The 21823-nt window shown below is 38.4% G+C and overlaps 1 protein-coding gene across 1 annotated transcript in view; it reads left to right on the top strand.

Moving 5' to 3' along the window:
* The window catches only part of LOC128744005 (integrin alpha-PS2), a 165378-nt gene that overhangs the window by 106296 nt on the left and 37259 nt on the right, over positions 1–21823 (top strand). The gene's annotated exons all lie outside the window — the stretch shown is intronic.

Genomic DNA, 21823 nt, shown 5'->3' with positions numbered 1-21823 from the left:
TTCGAAAAATCATGATCGTAAAAGTTTGCCCACTCCTGTGATGCCGCCCACTCCTTTTTTCGCGAAAACGGATACCTAATATGCTAAATTATTCATACGTGCAATAATCGCACACAGGGAGCTGATGTGTCCTACAGCGGGAACGGCGGGGACGACTGTGCATTTTGTTTCGACCGCCGTCATATGACGAATTACGATCGAATCCCCATGTAGAGTTACCTATACCAGAAGATTGTTGTGGTTGGCTACCGAAACATGATCGGCCGAAGCTCTTCGTGTGCTCCGTGAACTGACTGCAGGTCTGATTGTTTTTTTTGTTACCTTGCATCTTCGCGAAAACCAATCACAGTTTTCGCGGAATCGTGAATATGTTGAATTGCTTGTTAAAAGTTCAACCTTTGACTGGATAGGAATGAAATGTCAAGACGCTTTACTGGTAGGATTGTGTAAGCCGGCCGTGCAATAACAATTGAGAAGCAAGAAAAATTGATTGTTTGTCATGAAGTCAGCAAGGATTATATTTCTCTCTGAGTTGAGATTCTATGGTAAGGAAAGTGGAAGAATTTTAGGACAAAGGTATATGAATAATTTTAGTTTAAGGACGGATTTCACTCCAACTCGTCTATGGAGTTGGCAGCACCCTCTCAGAATTCAATGAAACTTTGTGTGTTAAGAGTTCATGTAAATAAGCAACTTTGCATACTTAGTTTTTCCAAAATTGGTCTAGATTAACTCTTTGGAAAGGATGCATTTTCGTCCCTTTTTTTTTATAAAAAACTAGCTGACCCGACAAACTTCGTATTGCCACAAATTAAACTGTGTTGTACATAAATCATGAATCTCGGATGATCTTTGTCACAATCTCGAGTTTTGCAAGCCCCCCAGTGGGCGGCGCTTCCGACGGCGGGTCACCGGCAACACTCGCGACCGTCTCGTCCTGAATGATCTAGTGTTACTATAGATAGTTTTTGTGGTCTTGTATTGACTAATGTTTTATGGAAGAGTCTCGAATTTCTCGAGTTCGATTACTTTTTGAGTTTCGCAAAAATTTCTGTTTTATTTGTATGAGAGTCCATATCCCCCTACCACAGGGGTGAGAGGTCTCTAACTATCGTAAAATAAATTCAAGACTCCAAAATCTCCCACATGCCGAATTTGGTTCCATTTGCTTGATTAGTTCTCAAGTTATAAGGAAATTTGAATTTCATTTGTATGGGAGCTCCCCTCTTAAAAGGGGAAGGGGTCGTAATTCACCATAGAAAAAATTTCTGCCATCTAAAACTCCCACATGCCAAATTTGATTCCATTTGATTGATTAGTTCTCGAGATAAGAGGAAATTTGCATTTCATTTGTATGGAAGCCCACCCTCTTAAAGGGGAGATGGGCCATAACTCGCTTTCTAAAGAAGAGAGGGGTCTCAATTCACCATAGAAAAAAATCTTGCGTCCAAAACCACTTACATGTCAAATTTGGTTCCATTTGCTTGATTAATTCTCGTTATGAGGAAATTTGTTTTTCATTTGTATATGAGCCCCCCCCCTTTCTTAAAGTGAAGAAATCCATAGAAAATATACCATAGAAAATATTCTTGCCTACAAAAACACCCACATGATAAATTTGGTTCCATTTGCTTGATTAGTTCTAGAGTTATAAGGAAATTTGTATTTCGTTTGTATGAGAGCCCCCCCTCTTAAAAAGGTAAGGGGTCCTAATTCATCATAGAAAAAATGGTTGCCTCCAAAAACACCCACATGCCAAATATGGTTCCATTTGCTTGATTAGTTCTCGAATTATGAGGAAATTTGTGTTTCATTTGTGTAGAAGCACCCCCTCTTAAAGTTGGGAGGGGTCCTTATTCACCATAGAAAATACTTTTGCCTCCAGAAACCTCCACATGCCAAATTTGGTTCTATTTGCTTGATTAGTTCTCGAGTTATGAGGAAATTTGAATTTCATTTGTATAGGAGCCCCCCCTCCTAAAGTGAGGAGGGGTCCCAGTTCATCATAGAAAAAAATTTTGTCTCCAAAAACACCCATGTATCAAATTTGGTTCCATTTGCTTGATTAGTTCTCGAGTTATGAGGAAATTTGTATTTCGTTTGTATAGGAGCCCCCCCTCTTAGAGTGGAGAGGGGTTCTAATTCACCATAGAAAATATTCATGCCCTAGAAAACTTTCACATGCCAAATTTGGTTCCATTTGCTTGATTAGCTCTCGAGTTATGAGGAAATTTGTATTTCATTTGTATAGGAGCCCCCCCTCCTAAAGTGAGGAGGGGTCCCAGTTCATCATAGAAAAAATTTTTGTCTCCAAAAACACCCATGTGTCAAATTTGGTTCCATTTGCTTGATTAGTTCTCGAGTTATGAGGAAATTTGTATTTCGTTTGTATAGGAGCCCCCCCTCTTAAAGTGGGGAGGGGTCCTAATTTACTATAGAAAATATTCATGCCCTAGAAAAATTTCACATGCCAAATTTGGTTCCATTTGCTTGATTAATTCTCGAGTTGTGAGGAAATTTGCATTTCATTTGTATAGGAGCCCCCCTTCCTAAAGTGGGGAGGGGTCCCAATTCATCATAGAAAAAAATTTTGTCTCCAAAAACACCCACGTGCCAAATTTTGTTCCATTTGCTTGATTAGTTCTCGAGTTATGAGGAAATTTGTATTTCGTTTGTATAGGAGCCCCCCCTCTTAAAGTTGGGAGGGGTCCTAATTCACCATAGAAAATATTCTTGCCCTCGAAAACTTTCACATGCCAAATTTGGTTTCATTTGCTTGATTAGCTCTCGAGTTATGAGGAAATTTGTATTTCATTTGTATAGGAGCCCCCCCTCCTAAAGTGAGGAGGGGTCCCAATCCATCATAGAAAAAATTCTTGTCTCCAAAAACACCCACGTGGTGAATTTGGTTCCATTTGCTTGATTAGTTCTCGAGTTATGAGGAAAATTGTGTTTCTTTGGTACAGGAGCCCCCCCTCTTAAAGTGGGGAGGTGTCCTAGTTTACTATAGAAAATATTCTTGCCCTCGAAAACCTTCACTTGCCAAATTTAGTTCCATTTGCTTGATTAGTTCTCGAGTTATGAGGAAATTTGTATGGAAGCCCCCCCTTTTAAAGAGAAGAGGAGTTATAATTCCCTTTATAAAGAGGTGAGGGGTCTCAATTTACCGTAGAATAAATTCTTGTCACCGGAAACACCCACATGCCAAATTTTGTTCTATTTGCTTGATTAGTTGTCGAGTTATGCAGAAATTTGTGTTTCATTTGTATGGGAGCCCCCCCTCTTAGTGGGGGGAGGGGTTTCTAACCATCACTAAAACCTTTCCTGGCCCCAAAAAACCTCTACATGTATATTTTCATGCCGATTGGTTCAGTAGTTTTCAATTCTATAAGGAACATACGGACAGACAGACAGAAATCCTTCTTTATAGGTATAGACTAGCTGACCCGACAAACTTCGTATTGCCACAAATTAAACTGTGTTGTACATAAATCGTGAATCTCGGATGACCTTTCTCACAATCTTGAGTTTTGCAAGTTTCTGGGGAGTTCATGGGTGTTTTGATATACAAATTATCCTCACAGTAAAGTAGAAAACAACTCCCCCCATTGCACAGTGGTCCCATTGGTATCGGAACACGCGTTTTTTTAATTGCGCCGAAATGGTTGATTATACTGGTTGAGCATGTTCAGAGAAATTTCTCAGCGTTAAAAGCTCTTTCATATGGCATGAACGATTATTTGATTAATCCCCCTAAAAGTAAGATAAAAAATTTATTTTTTAAACAGTAAGAGATACAGCAAAACAAAGTTCTACAACATTTTTAAAAAGATTATTATAAAGAACTTTGCCAAAGAAAGTAGCCTTCTAGCTGTTATAGTTTTAGAGATAAAGAACAATTTTTGTGGAGACTACGAAAATCAACTTTTTGACCACTGTTCTTTCTACAGTATTTATACGCATTTGATATGTTCGGCAAAGATTTTCTAACAGTCAAATTACATACTTTTCTAGAATGTAGTAATTTGTTATCGTCAATATTTGCGGAGAAAATTAAATTTTTCGTTTAAAAATTATACAATTTTCAACAGCAATAACTCTCAAACATGCAAATATATTCAAGCCATTTATTACCCATGTGAAAGTACAAGAAGAATACTATAAAATGCATAACAAATTAATTTGACCCTAGCTATCCCTCTACCAAAACACTCACATTGAAAATTGTTACTCGGTTGAATTTAATATGGCTTAGTGTAAAAACCGTTAAACGAAAACTTTAATTTTCTCCGCAAATATTGACGATAGCAAGTTACTATATTTTAGAAAAGTATGTAATTTAACTGTTAGAAAATCTTTGCCGAACATTTCAAATGCGTATAAATACTGTAGAAAGAACAGTGGTCAAAAAATTGATTTTCGTAAAGGCTCCACAAAAATTGTTCTTTATCTCTAAAACTATAATAGCTAGAAGGTTACTTTCTTTGGCAAAGTTCTTTATAATAATCTTTTTAAAAATGTTGTAGAACTTTGTTTTGCTGTATCTCTTACTGGTCAAAAAATAAATTTTTTATCTTACTTTTAGGGGGATTAATCAAATAATCGTTCATGCCATATGAAAGAGCTTTTAACGCTGAGAAATTTCTCGGAACATACTTAACCAGTATAATCAACCATTTCGGTGCAAGTAATAAAACGCGTGTTCTGATACCATTGTGCATTGCTTAGCCTGATAAAATAGAGCGGATAGCATTTAAATATTCGCCATCATTACAAACCATTTCGCCGAATACCATGTTGCGGAACACCAATTCTCAGTTGACCATAACGCGCAATATAGAATTTCGCAGAATACCATTTCGCGAAAAACCTTACTCGGGATGTACCATTTCACGGAAAATCTTTTCGTAGAAAGTACCATTTCGCAGGGGTGACCCAACTGAAGGAAAGTAATAGAAGTCAGTAGATCTAGGAAAATAAATAAGCCTAGATAGAGGTGATCTCTACGGGCCGACGCTTCCAACGGCAGGTCGCCGGCAACACTCGCTGCCTGTGACCGTCTCGCGGTGAATTATCTAATGTTACTATTGATAGTTTTTGGCGGTCTTGTTATTGATTAATGTTTTATGAAAGAATCTAAAATTTCTCGAGTTCGATTAGTTTTTGAGTTACGCAAAAATTTCTGTTTTATTTGTATGAATCCTTATCTCCCTACCACAGGGGTGAGGGGCATCAAACAATCATTGAATAAATTCCTGCCTCCAAAACCCCCCACATGCCAAATTTGGTTCCATTTGCTTGATTACTTTTCGAGTTATGAGGAAATTTGTATTTCATTTGTATGGGAGCCCCCCCTATCCTAAAACGGTAAGGGGTCCCAATTCATCATAGAAAAAAATCATGCCTCCAAAAACACCCACATGCCAAATATGGTTCCATTTGATTAATTAGTTTTCGAGTTATAAGGAAATTTGTGTTTCATTTGTATAGGAGCCCCCCTGCGAAAGTAGAGGGTTCTCAATTTACCCTAGAAAAAAAATTGCCTACTAAAACACCCACATGCTAAATTTTGTTCAATTTGCTTGATTAGTTCTGGAGTTATGAGCAAATTTGTATTTCATTTGTATAGGAGCCCCCCCTCCTAAAGCGGGGAGAGGTTTCAATTCACCATAGAAAACATTGTTGTCTCCAAAAACACCCACATGTCAAATTTTGTTCCATTTGCTTGATTAGTTCACGAGCTATAAGGAAATTTATATTTCATTTGTATGGGAGCTCCCCCTCCTAAAAAGGTAAGGGTCCTAATTCATCATAGAAAAAATTCATGCCTCCTAAAACACCCACATGCCAAATATGGTTCCATTTGATTAATTAATTTTCGAGTTATGAGAAAATTTGTATTTCATTTGTATAGAACCCCCCCCCCCCCCGCCTCTCCTAAAGTGGAGAGGAATATAGAGTCTCAATTTACCATAGAAAAAAAAAATTGCCTGCAAAAACACCAACATGCTAAATTTGGTTCCATTTGCTTGATTAGTTTTGGAGTTATGAGCAAATTTGTATTTCATTTGTATAGCAGCCCCCCCCCCCTCCTAAAGTGGGGAGGGTTCTCAATTCACCATAGAAAAAATTCTTGTCTCCAAAAAGACCCACATGTAAAATTTTGTTCCATTTGCCTGAATAATTCTCGAGTTATGCAGAAATTTGTGTTTCATTTGTATGGGAGCCCCCCCCCCCCTCTTAGTGGGGGGAGGGATCTTTTGCCATCGAAAGAACCTTCCCTAGCCCCAAAAAACCCTACATACAAATTTTCACGCCGATCGGTTCAGTAGTTTTCGATTCTATCAGGAACATAGGGACAGACAGACAGAAATCCATTTGTATAGGTATAGATGAACTTATCGCTCTCTTGGAAAAATTTTCTTTGTCTTATGCAAGAAATGTTAGTCTAATAAGCGCTTTCTGATAAAAACATTGAAAAAATGGCGAACAGCGCTGTTTTGATTACTTTTGAAATTCTACCCAATTGCATATGGGTGTTAATAAAGGGTGTACCCCATTAGGCATGCGGACATAAGGCTAATGTATTTAGGCATAATGGACGATAGACATAACTGCCCATGGATGCATAGTTGACGTAAAAACCAAAATGACCAAAATGTACTTTTTCGGTCCTACACACTCTTAACTATGTTATTCACATGCCCAATACTCAAACAACATATGTTTGTTCGAAAATATTCGAGAAATTTAGGAAAATTGAGTTACTCTGCTATTGGTTTGACGTAATGCTAATGGTTGACGTAATTCCCCGGATAATCAATCAGCATAGTAACCTATTTGTTTTTGTAGTTTTACGACAAGTTATGGGAATAATCGTTCAAAAAAAAAACAGTCTGTTTATTCACAAAAAGTGGCGTTCGTATTTTTTAAACACAATAAATGAGGAATGAATCATAAAACCCCATCAGTCCTGTTTTGATTAATAGACTCTACTAAATTGACAGATTATTCGATAGAAAAAGTTTATAGCAAAGATTATATGGCTTTAAACGTCACGATTTAAAGCACCACGATTGTTGAGAAAACGCACGATAAAAATGCGTTTTCTCAACAATCGTGGTGCTGGTCGTTACGTCGGCTATGCATCCATGGGCAGATATCGGACGACATTTCTGTGAAATGGACGGCTTCGGTTCACATTGTATTGTGACGAAATGATGATTGGCTCAAATGCGTAAGCAAAGGAGAGCAAAACCGTGTAAATTATGCCTAACGTCCATTATGTCTATCATCCATTATGCCTACCGTCCATTATGCCTATCGTCCATTATGCCTAACGATCATTATGCCTATCGTCCATATGCCTAACGTCGCGCACCCGTTTATAAATATGACGTTATACAATACTATAAGTGATCTTATCTTTTAAAATAAATGGTTGGGCATATAAAAAGCTTTTTGCCGCAATTTGTAAAAAAATTGTCATTTTTTCTTTTCTTTTCAACGACGTATAGCAGTCGGCTTTTACTTTTCTGCTGGGGAAGAATAAATGCTTAATGCGAGAAATGAAGATTCAGGCAAACTGAAAATTCTTGATATTAGGCCAAAAATATAGACTTGGCGAAGGTGAGAGTCGAACTCACAGCTCCCAATCTCTAGTTGAGCGTGTTGTTTAACGTTGCTAAGCGCAAACCGAATAGCTATATGTCTATCAAGCTGTGCGGTCGCAACACATACAGTCAACAAAAATATATTCGCGCTGGATAAAAGTGCGAATGAATGATAGAATCAGGCAAGCGTCATAACAAAACCTTGATATAAGACCACAGAGTATAGACGGTTTAGTGGTGTAATTGGTTAAACAACACGCTCAACTAGAGATTGGGAGCTGTGAGTTCGACTCTCACCTTCGCTAAGTCTATATTTTTGGCCTAATATCAAGAATTTTCAGTTTGCCTGAATCTTCATTTCTCGCATTAAGCATTTATTTTTCCCCAACACAAAAATTTGTCAGCTACCTTTTTGAAGCGATTTAATTGGGCAAAAATGAGCAAAAAGACAGACGCAATTAAGATACGGCCTGCGAGCTGATAAAATACAGGCGATCTTTTGTAAAATTTTCTGGAGAATCACGTGGTGCCAACCCCTTTCCTGTCATCGGGAAGTGTCCCATTTTGCTCATTTTCCCCTATTTTTACCATTTTTTGCATTTAATATTGAACTATAGTAAGTAAGGCTTTGAGAAAACAAAAATTAAAAACCTAATACTTTGTGTAAAGAAGTCCGTAGAATCGAATTGGGTTCATTGGGTGGTAAAAATAGGGGAAAATGAGCAAAATGGGGCACTTCTACAAGGATTTCAACATAAGATCACCTATATTTTATCAGCATGCAGGCCGTATCTTAATTGCGACCGTTTTTTTACTCGTGTTTGCCCACAGTGCGTTGTTTTATCGTCTCTTCATCGACTTTTCTAAAATTGTTTACAGTCATTTTGTCATCTTATTGTTGTCTTTTCGATACCTTTTCGCATCCTTTTTGTCCTCTCTTTGTATTCTTCTATTTGTGTGCGTCGTCTTTTTGTCATCTATCTGCCATATTTCTGTCATCTTTTCATGGTCGTTTTGTTACCATTTCAGCGTATTTTCGGCGTCTTTTTTAGTCGTTTTTTTAAAGTCTACTTTTGGCATTTTTATCGCTTTTTCATCGGATCATAATTTTTTTTTTACCCTTTTGAACGTCTTTTTGTCGTGTTTGTTGTTTGCCTTGTCGTATTTTGCTGTTTTTTATGCTGTTTTGGCTTCTTTTCGTCGTCGTATTGCTTTTCCGACGCCTTTTCGTCATCTTGCTTCATCTCTCTCTCTGTCGTATTTTTGTTCTTGTAATGGGTCTTTTTTGTCGGCTTTTTTGCTGCTGTTTTAACGTTTTTTGTCATCTTTTCATCGTCTTTTGTCGTTGTTTCGCCGTTTTTTGTTGTCATTTCATCACTTTTTTTCAGTTTTTCGTCGTTCTGTTGGTTACCAAGACAGCAAAAATGTCACCTTTTCATGGTTTTTTCATCGACGTTCTTTCATTGTCGTTTTAACCAACTTTTTTGTCTTGTTTTTGTTCTTTTTGTCACTGTTTTGGTGTCTTTGCATTGCATTTTTCTGTTTTTTCGTTTGTCGTTTTTCGCTGTCTTTTTGTCAACTTTTCATCGTATTCTTGCCATTATCTCATCATTTTTTAATTTTTTATAGCATTTTCATCGTCTTTACGGCGTCTCTTCGTGGTCTTTTCTTCGTATTTTAGATTTTTTGGTCGCCTTATTGTTGTGTTTTCTGAAGGTTTAAAGGAGAGTGAGGAGAGGAGAGTGGAGCTGGTCAGTACAAGTAGAACGAGAATTTGGTAACTGAAAGAAACTTTCAACAATTTTTGTGAAGTTTATGAAAATCCGTAGATCCGAGCACTTCCGAGCCAGCATCACTGCCTCTGAGATGATCGCCCATCGCATTTCTGACGAATAATGCTGCTGCTGTTTTGTTTTTTTTTTATGCGACATGACCGTGTCAACCCAGTCAATATATATGCGAACGAGTGTCTGGATAGCACGTCGACTCGCTGCCTTTCCTCTTTCTTTGGTTAACGCGATTGTTCCGTGCTGTTTTGGGCGGATTTGGCATTCGCCGATTACGGAATTCGAGCGCTCATGGAACGTCCAGCATTCAAGGACAAGAACGACAAGAAATATTGGAAAAACAAGTATAGTATAAGAGAGCATAGAGCAAATTGTAGTTTTGCTGCGAACAAAGTGACTAATCTGGTTCTGTACAGAATCTGACGGCAGAAGTGGCACGAAATGTGCCCGAAAATATGAACCGGACTCAACCGGAAGCTTAGGTGATTTTTTTCTGTATTTTATACAAATTGAGCTTTAAAAAGAAAAATAATTCGATTTTTCGTGTAGAAAATTTAATTTATTTTATTTATTCAGTTTAACCTTAACCTACTTCAGCAAGTCATTTACTGTATAACATCGAATATATCTTTAGGAAAGCTCTCGCGGTAATGCCTAACCGTACATCTCGATGGCAACCTTTCGGCTCTAGTGAGATGCGAACCGCCGTATAAATTCAAAAACTGCAAACTCGGAAAATTTGTGCCTATTTGGTCGGTCACAGACAACGTTGTCTTGTGCAACGTTACCTGTTGGAGGCCGTTCATGGGCGGTAAGTGGCGTGCCGAAAGTAGTCTCTTCTGCAGAATAAGCGCACGCAGATTGCAGAGCCCAGCCAACAGATCAAGTAGAGCTTCCGTTCTGTACCAGCCAATCTCCAAGGTTCTCAGCTGCGGGAAACAAGAGCGGATATTTCTCGTTTCTGGTTTCATCGGACTGGTGCCACCGAATTTTAAAAAGTGAACATTGGGAAAGCAATGTTGCAGGGGATTATCGAAAATGAACGGGTTCGAGTTGTCAATTTCGAGTATTTCAACGTTGCGAAAAACAACGTTCTCTCCTAATAACTCACTGAAAGTTTCTCCAGTATTCAAAAAAGAAAGAACCTGTAAAAAGCAAAAAAGAGTTTAGTGATGAAAAGTTCGAAATTGAAATTTTTAGATGATTTACCTTAAGATGCGTTAGGCTAGCCAAGGGTCGAAGAGTTGAAATGTCTGTAAGTGATCTGAAACGTAATTTGGTCAACAGTGGACAGAACTTGCATAGTTGTTCTAAGTCTGCACCGTTATACCCCAGATCAATAGCTGTTAGCTTGGTTGCTTTTGTACAGTTTTGAAAGATATTAAGCTGTGAGCCATACAGTTGTAGATGCTCCAGTGGCAATGTCTCAATTATCCTCGAAAGATTATAAACACCGTCTCCGATTCGAAGCTTACGCAGATTGGGAGCTACACGAATGACGTTAAACTTCGACAGATTTGCGATATTTAATTCCCTCAATTTCTCCAGGATCGGTAACCGGTAGTTGATGCCATCGGACACGACCAGCTTGGGGCAGAAGACGAGCTTCATAACGCGTGGGCATGTGGAAAGGAGTTTTAGCGCCAGAAAGTCCGGTGAACCAACATATATGACCTCTTTCAAGGATGAGCCTGCTTCCTCAAACGATGTCAGTAGTTTTCTGACATTCTTTTCTTCCACAGTTAAATCAGGTTGAGGGTATATGACAATACTCCGGTAGTGACGTGTAATTGTCGCTGATGGGCAAAGTTTCCATCTCAATCTAATGCGATCCAAAATTCTGTTGTCAAAAGCCACCTCATTCCACTGGCGGCATACCAAAGAAAGCTCTGCCCGGTCGGTCAGGCTTGGTAAATAAACAAATATACACCGCAACGTTTCGCTGGGTAGATAATTGAAATGAGTTTCACGAGAATCCATATCAGTATGATTGCTATATTTAGCTTAAGTTTTTCCGATTTTCAACTGCTGAAACTACGGTAGAAAATTGAACGACCAACAACTTCAATCACTTAGCTTAGAACTGGTTAATCGAACGGGTCAACACACGATATAAGGCAACTGAATTCTACCGCTAGGTAAAGTTTACATTTACCTAGCCGAACTGTATACCTCGCGGCACTACCCATACGCTTTGGCTGGGGTGCCTATATTTAGAGTAACGACACTTTGTTTTCTCTCTCTTCCTTTTCATTTTTTTTGTCATTTTCAGTTGTTTCCGTTTTTTTCCCTTGCTTTTCCTTTTTGGTTCTTGTTTATTTATTTATTTATTTTTTTAATAAGGGTTTTGAACCAGTACACTATGGGCCAGAAATTGTAATTTCGGGACAAATATATTTGCGGTTAAACGGCGGGTCTCAGCTCCATGTAGTCTTCGGCAACTTTTTGAATGAAAAAATTATGCATCTTTTGAAGGGATCATCCAATATTTACGTGTTACTTTAACAACAATTTAAGTAACAACTTTTTGAGTAATTTTTTTTCACCTTTTTGGTTTCAGAATATTAAATATAAACCAATCTCAAGTATTTTTTCTGAAGATATCAAACTTCTGCCTTTTACCCATTTTCAGCAATAGACCCTTGTTTATAAACGACCCCTCAAATCACATTTCTTCTTGTAACGTGTTTATTTCAACAGACAGCTCAATGTGATGTTCTAGACAACATTTTGCATATTAAATAGGAATATTTTTGCTGGAGACTGTTTCGCTTTTTCTGCATTTTTTAATAAGATATAACTGTTTTTAGGCTAAAAATCGTTTGATGAAAAATGTGTATTTTTTCAAGGGTGGTGTCTTCGGAGAAGTAAAATAATAAAATATAGCGCATCTTCCTGCACTATTAGGGTGACCATGAATTCGCCTATTAGGGTGATACAAACTTTTGTTTTCTTAAATAATTTAAAAAAAAAGTTTTTTTCTCCAAAAGTTGCAGAACATACTAAAATAAGCAGCTTTGCTGAATAAAGTAACTATCTATCTCTTACCGGTTGCGAAATATAATGATGCGTTAAAAAAGAGCACTTAAAAATCAATTACACTCAATAACTTTGCACACGATTATTTTATTGCTTTCAAATGTTCTACAAAGTTATTCAGTATGTTGAAATACATACTTGCTGTGAAGACTGTTTGACGCTAGGATGCATATTTATTTAGTTATAAAATGTATGTAAAAAAATCCACACCATTCCTAGGTATTCCCAGCTACGGTATTCCCAGGTATTCTCTGAAATACATATTTGGGCAGATAGCTTTAATAATTCCCTACAAATTAGTATGCCAACTAATTGCAGATACTTGCAGATGGCTAAGATATTCGGATTTTTCATCAAACGGGTTTTAACCTAAAATCAGTTATATTTTATTGATTAATGCATATAAAGCAAAACAGTCTTCAGCAAAAATATTCCTCTTTTATGTGCAAAATATTTTCTAGAACATCACATTGAGCTATCTGTTGAAATAAACATGTTACAAGAAGAAATGTGATTTGAGGGGTCGTTTATTAACAAAGGTCTATTGCTGAAAATGGGTAAAAGGTAGAAGTTTTATATCTTCACAAAAATTACTTGAAATTGGTTTATCTTTAATATTTTGAAACCAAAAAGGTAAAAAAATGTTTACTCAAAAAGTTATTACTTAAATTGTTGCTTAAGTAACGCTCAAATATTGGACGACCCCTTCAAAATGTGCATCAATTTTTTATTCAAAAAGTTGCCGAAGACTACATTGAGCTGAGACATGCTGTTTAACAGCAAATATTTTTGTCCCGAAATTTTAATTTCTGGCCCATAGTGCAGTAGTCGTCCCAACGTTCTTGTTTATTCCGTTTCTACTCTTATTACGTCCTTTGCTGTAACGTTCCTTTTCGCTCTGTTTTTCTTCTTTTTCTATTTATTATTATTATTATTATGTGTCTCATTTTTTCTTATGTTCTATCCTGCTTTTGCTCGTGTTTTTTACTTGTTGCTCGTTCTTTTTCGTTCAAATAAATTGTTTATAGACGTCGTTAATAATGTCCGTGAGTAATTCTAGCTGAAACGGGGCCATTACAGACACGAGGTCATGCGCTTAAATGGTTGAAAATGGTTAAAATATAAGAATTACACTTTTGATACCTCGAAATAGTGAACCCCTCGTTCGCCAAGGGGCCTAACAGGTTCAAAAAAAGTTAAATTTTGAGCAAACCTTGAGATCTATATCATGTGATATTTCATAAATTTGCCATGAAACAACTAACAAATAGCCCGGTTCTGTAAAGAAGAAGAACAGGGCTTTCAAATGGAGTAAAAAATTTTTAGGCAGCCATCTTGGATTTTGTCGTCAACTAACTTGAGGAATGTTTCTTATAGCCTTTTGTTTTAGCTTTCCGATGGTGGTCTTGAAATTAAAATCGGTTGGGGGGATCATGGCGAAATCGGCGATTTTTTGATAAAATCCAACATGGCGGCCAAATCTAAGATGGCCGCCAATTTTTTTTTCACTTTGTTTATAAGCCCTATCTCTCCTCTTTACATAACCGTGTCGTTCGTAGTTTGTTTGATAGCAAATTTTGGAAATATCACAATAATTATATGAAAATTGTGAACCTTGCTGCAAATAACTGGTTGTTTTATTCAGTTAATGCCATTGCACATCTAATTTTACGAATGTTTCTTGTAGCGGTGAATGAATGGTGAAAAGGCGATTTTTGATAAAATCCAATATGGCGACCAAAATCAAGATGGCCACCAAAAAATTTTTTACTCCATTTGAAAGCCCTGTTCTTCTTCTTTACAGAATCGGGCCATTTGTTAGTTGTTTCATGGCAAATTTATGGAATATCACATGATATAGATCTCAAGGTTTGCTCAAAACTCAACTTTTTTTGAACCTGTTACACCCCTTGGCACACGAGGGGTCCACTATTTCGAGGTATCAAAAGTGTAATTCTTATTCTTTAACCATTTTCAACCAATTAAGCGCAAAAGTTCCAATATTTGAACACCTCGTGTCAGTAGTGGCTCCGTTTCAGCGAGAATTACTCCCGTGAAAAACACACAAAAATCTAAGAGTTTACCTCTCAAGGCCATACGAAAAACAGAAAATCCTCTGATTACTTCGAATTAAATATTAACCAAATATTAAATACTAGCTGAAACCCCCGCGCGTTGCCTCGAGTCTAATTGTGAGCAAATTGGTGGTACGCTATGTAACGCTAACGCTATGTAACTCTGTGAGGTGCAACTACGTTACTTTTGCTCGTCTTGAATGTAATCTGGTATGATTGGTTTGAGTCTTTGCTTAATGTGGGCGATTATTATACCATGAAAATACATATCGCGCCCCTCGTTTTGACGACAGACATAAGCCTCTTATATTTATGACTGATTCGGGCTCATCTTACGATCCGGAAAATATAAATGTCTGTTCAGAATTCCGAAAACTGCGGATACATTCCATTGGCCAGTGTTTGCGAAGATGTTTAATCTTTGTATTAGTTCTTTGAGTTCTTATTCTGCATGATATAACCCTAAGAAGTTGTATCAAAAAGAGTCATAGCCGGAAACTGAAACAAATAGTTGCTATGGTCGTTTTGGATTTTATTTAACTGAATAAAAACTTCTGGCTGTTTGCAACGTTTATGTAGTCTGATTAAAGTAAAATGTTGCTTAGAAAATTCCTGATCATTTGCTATCATTAAGTCTGATTTAACACTGTCCTTATGATATCGCGACACGCAATCGAATTGAGCAGGCAAGTCTAGCAGTCGAATCAAACAATCGAGTCAAGCAGTTGGGTTGGGTCGAGCAGTCGAGTCTAGCAGTTAAATCAAGCTGTTCAGTCAAGCAATGCGGTCGAGCAGTTGAATCGAGTGGTCGAGTCGAGCAGTAGAATCGAATGGTTAAGTAAGGTCAAGCCGAACAGTTGAGTCGAGTTGTTGATACTCTGAAAAAAATATCGATATCAGCAATATCGATATTTGGACCCTCCGCGATATTGCCATCGATATTTAGGCCGGATATCGAAAGTTATATCGATATTGCAAAAACCCAGAATCTTCAAACCTGCGTAATCGCACGAAATAGTGTGGTTTTACTTTTATGATCTTGATGCATTCTACGCATATTTTCGTTGTAATTCACGGAATAAGTGTGCCAAAGGCATCAAAACCCGTTAACATCAAATCGCACTTTTACCTAGTACCATTTAACTTTGCATGCAGCACCTAGTCTTTTATTACATTAAACTTGGCATGCACCACATTGATCCCCTCGAACAGACTGACGGGTAGGTAAAAAACCGGGTGAAAAATATCAGCAAAACTGTGATATTCACAAAAAAAATCGCTTTGCGTTACGTTACTGCGTTACTTACGGTTTCTACACAAAATTTAATTGCTCTTTGTGACAAGACAACGGGATAAAAAGTTCGCATTTCTTTGTATGAAATTCAACAAAGCCGGCGGGGTCTATTAACGTTAATAGAGCTAAAAGATTTAAAAACCTTCTAAAACTCGCCGTGAGGAACAGGTATGATGAACTTATTGATGGTAAAATCTAAAATATTTATCGTACATAAAATATAAAAACGCTGAAACCAAGTTGAACGACACGAGCTGTCACATAAACGCAAATAATAAGATGCGGTTGATGTTGGCTATACCAGCGATGCTGATTTTATAATTTTCTGGTGTTGAAAAAGGGGACAGGAAATATTTCCTTACTAGGTTTAAGGGACGTGTGGATTAGCATCAAATATACTATTTCTCTATTCCGATGAATATTAACCTAATGATATGAAACAGATCCTTCGAAGTACAGAAAAAGATTGACAGTCTTTTCACTGGCAAGTACAACTGTGTACAGTTATTGGAAGTCCGTATAAAAAATAACAATATTGTAATTTTCCCACCCTTTCGAACGCGATGAATTGTAACCGTCGCGGAAGAAATCGTCGCAAGTGTAATTTCCATTTATTTTGTCAAGTAAACCAATAGTTTATTTGCTAGCCAAACAAGATGTATTCGTAACTCACCCACAGTCGCTTTTGCCTGCGATTTTAGGCTGCCAAAAAGTTGTGCAGCGTGTTTTATTACAAACGGTAAGAACAATATCGTGGCCGATATCGGTCGCAAATATCAAAATATTGATAATATCGGTCAGCTCAATATCGGCCTGATATATCAATATTTTAAGGAGGGAAAATCGATAATATCAAATATCGATATAATATCAACAACCCTAAGTCGAACAGTTCATTCGAGAAGTCGAGTCGAGCAGTTTGATCGAGCAGTTGAATCGAGTAGTCCAGTCGAGCAGTTGAATCGAGTAGTCCAGTCGAGCAATTAAGTCAAGCAGTTGAGTTGAGCAGGCGGGTTGAGCCGTTGAATCGAGCAATTGGGTTGAGCAGTTGAATCAAGCTATCAGTTGAGTCCAGAGATGCCATATTTTCTAAAAAAAATGTCTGCAACTGCTCGAAAACCGAAAAAATCGAGCAGTTTTCTGGCTACTCGAATTTTTTGGTTTAAAATCTGCACACTTTTTTAGAAAGTTTAAAGAGCTTCGAACAAAAACCTGCACCTAAGCCATAAAAGTCATAAAAACTGCAAATATCTGCAAATTTATAATGATCTGCAAAACGATTCAAAAAATCTGGAATTTGCAGACAAATCTGCAAGTCTGGTATCGCTGGTTGAGTCTAGCAATTAAATCGAGTAGTCTAGTCGAGCAGTTGAATCGAGCAATCGGGTTGAGCAGTTGAATCGAGCAGCCGATTCGAATAGTCCAATCGAGTAGTTGAGTCAAGCAGTTCACTCGAGCGGTTGAGTCGAGTAGTCCAGTCGAGCAGTGGAATCAAGCAGTTGAATCGAGCATTCCAGTCGAGCAGATGAATCATGCTGGCCAGTCGAGCAGTCGAATCGAACAGTCCTGTCGGGCAGTTCAATCGTGCAGTTAAGTCGAGCAGTCGGGTCGAGTAGTTAAATCGAGCTGTTCAGTCAAGCAGTCAAGTCGAAGTCAAGTAGTTGAGTCGAGCAGTCGAATCGAACAGTTCAGTCGAGCAGTTCAGTTAAGCAGTTCAGTCGAGCAATCAAATCTAGCAGTCTAATTATCGACCAGTCCTGTCGAGCAGTCTAGTCAAGCAGTTGAGCAATCGAGCAGTCCAGCAGTCGACCAGTGAGGTGACTGAGAGTACAACCCATTGCTTCGAAAGCATGACGTCCTGTCAGGAACCTGTTTTTAGTTCCCGATAAGCCTCTTATGGCGTTCTGTCAGAGACCTGGTTTTCGATACAGACATAAGCGTCTTATATAAATAGATTTTTTTTTATAAATTTGTATCGATAAGCGGACAACCTATTTTCTCCACTGCTTTGTGTAACTTTTTGCACTTCGTTTAATTTTTGTTTAATTTTTGACTAGACTTTTCAATATGCTCCCTCCTAAAATTTCATTACTTTACTTCATTACATTCATTACTACCGTGCCTTCGTCAATTGTAAAAGAACTACCGTTCTAAAATATTAACCCTACATCCCGTTTTGCGTTTTCCACCAGGGCAACGTCAGGGAACGGAACTAAGATGAGGACTGACACTGGGACTGTGACCAGGACTGGAACTAATACTGGGACTGGGGCGGTAACTGAGCTGCGACAGTGAAGGGGACTGGGACTGGGGCTATAGTGCTGGGATTGAAACTGTGATAAGAACTGAAACTACAATGGGACAGGGATTTGGACAGGTACTGGGACTGGGGCTTGAGCTGGGATTGGAACTGAGACTGGGACGGGACAGAGACTGGGTCTAGAGAGTGGGTTGAAATCGGGACAGGGACTAGGGCGGTATACTAAAAATATACCGTTAATAATATCCGTCAAAAAATTATAACATTGTTTATCTCTTAAAGCCGTATGATCAATAAAAAGAAAATCGTTTGATTACCTCAAATTAAATATTATAGTTTTTTATTTGTAGCGATAAACGAACAACCGTATGTAATTTATTTCTTGAGTTACTTTTTTGTTTTCTTATGATCTCGCATTGCACTATGGGCCAGAAATTTAAATTTCGGGACAAATATATTTGCGGTTAAACGGTATGTCTCAGTTCAATGCGGTCTTCGGCAACTTTTTGAATGAAAAAATGATGCATCTTTTGAAGGAGTCGTTATATCTTATTAATTAATGCATATAAAGCAAAACAGCATTCAGCAAAAATATTCCTCTTTTATGCGCAAAATATTTTTTAGAACATCATATTGAGCGGTCTGTTGAAATAAACATGTTACAAGAAGAAATGTGATTTGAGGGGTCGTTTATAAACAAAGGTCTATTGCTGAAAATGGGTAAAAGGTAGAAGTTTGATATCTTCAGAAAAATTACTTGAAATTGGTTTATCTTTAATATTTTGAAACTAAAAGGGTGAAAAAAGTTTGCTCAAAAAGTTATTACTTAAATTGTTGTTTAAGAGACGCTTAAATATTGGACGACCCCTTCAAAATATGCATCAATTTTTTATTCAAAATGTTGCCGAAGACCACATTAAGCTGAGACATGCCGTTTAACCGTACATATTTTTGTCCCGAAATTTAAATTTCTGGCCCATAGTGCATTACTTCGTTTTTCATGTTTTTCTTACATTTATTTCACATTTTCCTATTCTGTTTTATGTTTCCATTTTGTTTTATTATTATTCTGCCTCATTTACTTTCACATTTTCTATTAATATCACCTTTCCCAATTTTCTGTTCGACTAATTTTTTTTCACGTGTTTCTAAGTCTGTTTTGATTAAGTATTTTATTTCACTTCTTTTATTTATTTTTTAATTTCACTTTTCAGTTTCTTTGACCATATTTTCTAAACTTTCTCTTCGTTTCTCGGTTTGTTATCGTATTTTTTGGCGTAACCATTTGCTATTTTTTATGATCAGGTCCTTATTTTTCTTTATATTTTCGTTTTTCACGTTTCCGTCTGTTTTTTTTAAATTATTTTACTGTCTTGTTTCATATCGACGATTTATTTCCCCCTTTTTGTTTCCTGGGCTGGGACTGGGTCGCAGTTCAGACTGGGATTGTGGTTGAGACTGTGGCTGAAGCTGGACTGCGATAGCGACAGGGACTGGAACTGGGATTGGGGGCCAGGATTTCGACTGAGACAGGGTTTGGGCCACGAACTGGGACAGTGACTGATGCCAGTACTGGGATTGTCGAACTGTGATTTAGACGGGGACTGGGCTGGGACATGTAGTGGGACAGCGGCAAGGGCTAGTACTGTAAATCAGACTGAGACAGGGATTGGGACGGGACAGAGTGGAATTGAGACAGAACAGGGACTGGGACTGGAACGGAAACTAGTGCTAGGATTGAGATCTTGACTATGGCTGGGTCTCAGACTGAAACCGTGATTGGAACTGAGTCTGAGGCTGGAACTGGGATTGAGACTGTGACTGACTCATTCTGGGACGGAGCTAGGATTGGGACACGAAATGTGATTGGAACTGAGACTGAGATTGAAACTTGGCTGGAACAAAGGCCGGGACTAGGCATGAACTGGGACTAGTACTAAGATTGGGGCTGTGACTGGGACGTGGCTGGGACATGGACAGTGAATTAGGTTGGAACGGGGCTGGGACACGGACTGTGATTTAGACTGGGACGTGGCTGGGACACGGACTGAGGCGTGTGCTAAAAGTTGAACTGTGACTATGACTGAGATGGGAACTGGGAATGAGCTGTGACAGGAACTGTGACTGGGACAGGGACTTGGTTACCATAGGGACTGGGAATTGTGTGGGGTACTGGTTGAGGCTTGGACCAAACACGAACTGGGACTATGACATTTAATGCGCTGGGGTTGGGATTGGAACTGGGAATATGTATGGAAGGAACTTGTAGGAAATCAGTTCACCTTTTCATTAATGAGTAGTTTTTGTAAGTTGAATGACTAACCTACAATAGTTCATTTTTTGTAAATTCGTGCGTTTTTTGTTAGTTTTCCTTTATTTATTTACTCGTTTGGTTCCTATTTTCATTTCCCTTTTTCAACCGGCTTGCGACATTTTCTGTTTTGAATTCTAAATTTTTCTTTCCTCATTTTCTACCTAAATTCTTGTTTAGTCATTTCAATTTTTAAATTATTTTTCGTATTTCCGCTAGTCAATTTTCCGTTTCGATTCATCATAATTATGACTCATTTGCATTTTTCACATTTACCATTAACACCTCTTCCAATTTTTATTTCGTTTTCCTTTTTGTTTCTCTTTTCTTTTCTTTTCTTTTCTTTTGCCATACATCTTCTTTATCCAGTTTTCTCTGCAATTTTTTCCCCAATCCTCGTTTCTCGCATGCTTATCCTACTTTTTCGCAGACGTTTATTATTGACTTTTATTTCCCATTTTCATTTCCTTTTTCTCTTTCTCTTACTTCTTATCTTGGTTGTTTTTAATGTTTCACTATCTTGTTTCTTATCTACATTTTACCCTCTTAGTTCGATTTTCTACGTCTATTTTCTGGCCTTGGTCGCGGTTGGGACTGAACGGGGACTGGGTCTGGGACTGGGACTGAGACTTGGCTGGGACAGGGAGTGGGACATGAACTCGGGCTGAGACCGAGAAGGACTCTTAGCTAGGACAAGGACTGGCAGTTGGCTGGAACAGAAACCAAGACTGGGGCAGCAACTAGGGCTAGAACTAGTACTGCGATTGGGACTTAGACTCAGACTGAGACAGACGGAAAATGGGACACGTACTAGGATTGGGATTGGGACTGGGACTGTGACAGGAACTGAGACTTGGCTAGGATAAGGACTAGGACTGGGACGGGAACAAGGACTAGTACTGCGATTTGGACGGACTGTGACTGGGACTGGAACTTGGCTGGGATAGGGACTAGGACGTAGACTGAGACTAGAACTGTAACGGGGTTCAAACACGGACTGTGACTAGGACTGAAACGAGGCTGGGACTGGGACTGAGACCAAGTTTGGGACTGCGACTTGCCTAGGAAAAGGACTAGCACTGGGATGCGGACTGGAACACGGTTGGAATTGAAACTGTGTGGAACTTGGCTGAGACAGGGGCAAGGACTAGGCTGAAACAGGAACTAAGACTGGGGTATTGAATGGAACTAGTACTAGTATTTGGACTGACGGTGACTGGAACTTGGCTGAGACACGGACTGTGAGTTGGATGGGACAGGGACTAAGACTAGGACGGGAACCGGGACTGGAACTAGTATTAGGATTGGAACTCTGACTGGGACACGGACTGTGGGTAGGATTGAAACGGGGCTGGGACTAGGATTGGGACAGGAACTACGACTGGTTGGGAATGAGACTGGTACTGAGACAGGGATTGGGACTGGAATAAGGATTAGGACTAGT

Source organism: Sabethes cyaneus, chromosome 1 (assembly GCF_943734655.1).
Source record: "Sabethes cyaneus chromosome 1, idSabCyanKW18_F2, whole genome shotgun sequence".
Classification (NCBI taxonomy): domain Eukaryota; kingdom Metazoa; phylum Arthropoda; class Insecta; order Diptera; family Culicidae; genus Sabethes; species Sabethes cyaneus.
This window is presented reverse-complemented; position numbering and strand designations above follow the sequence as displayed.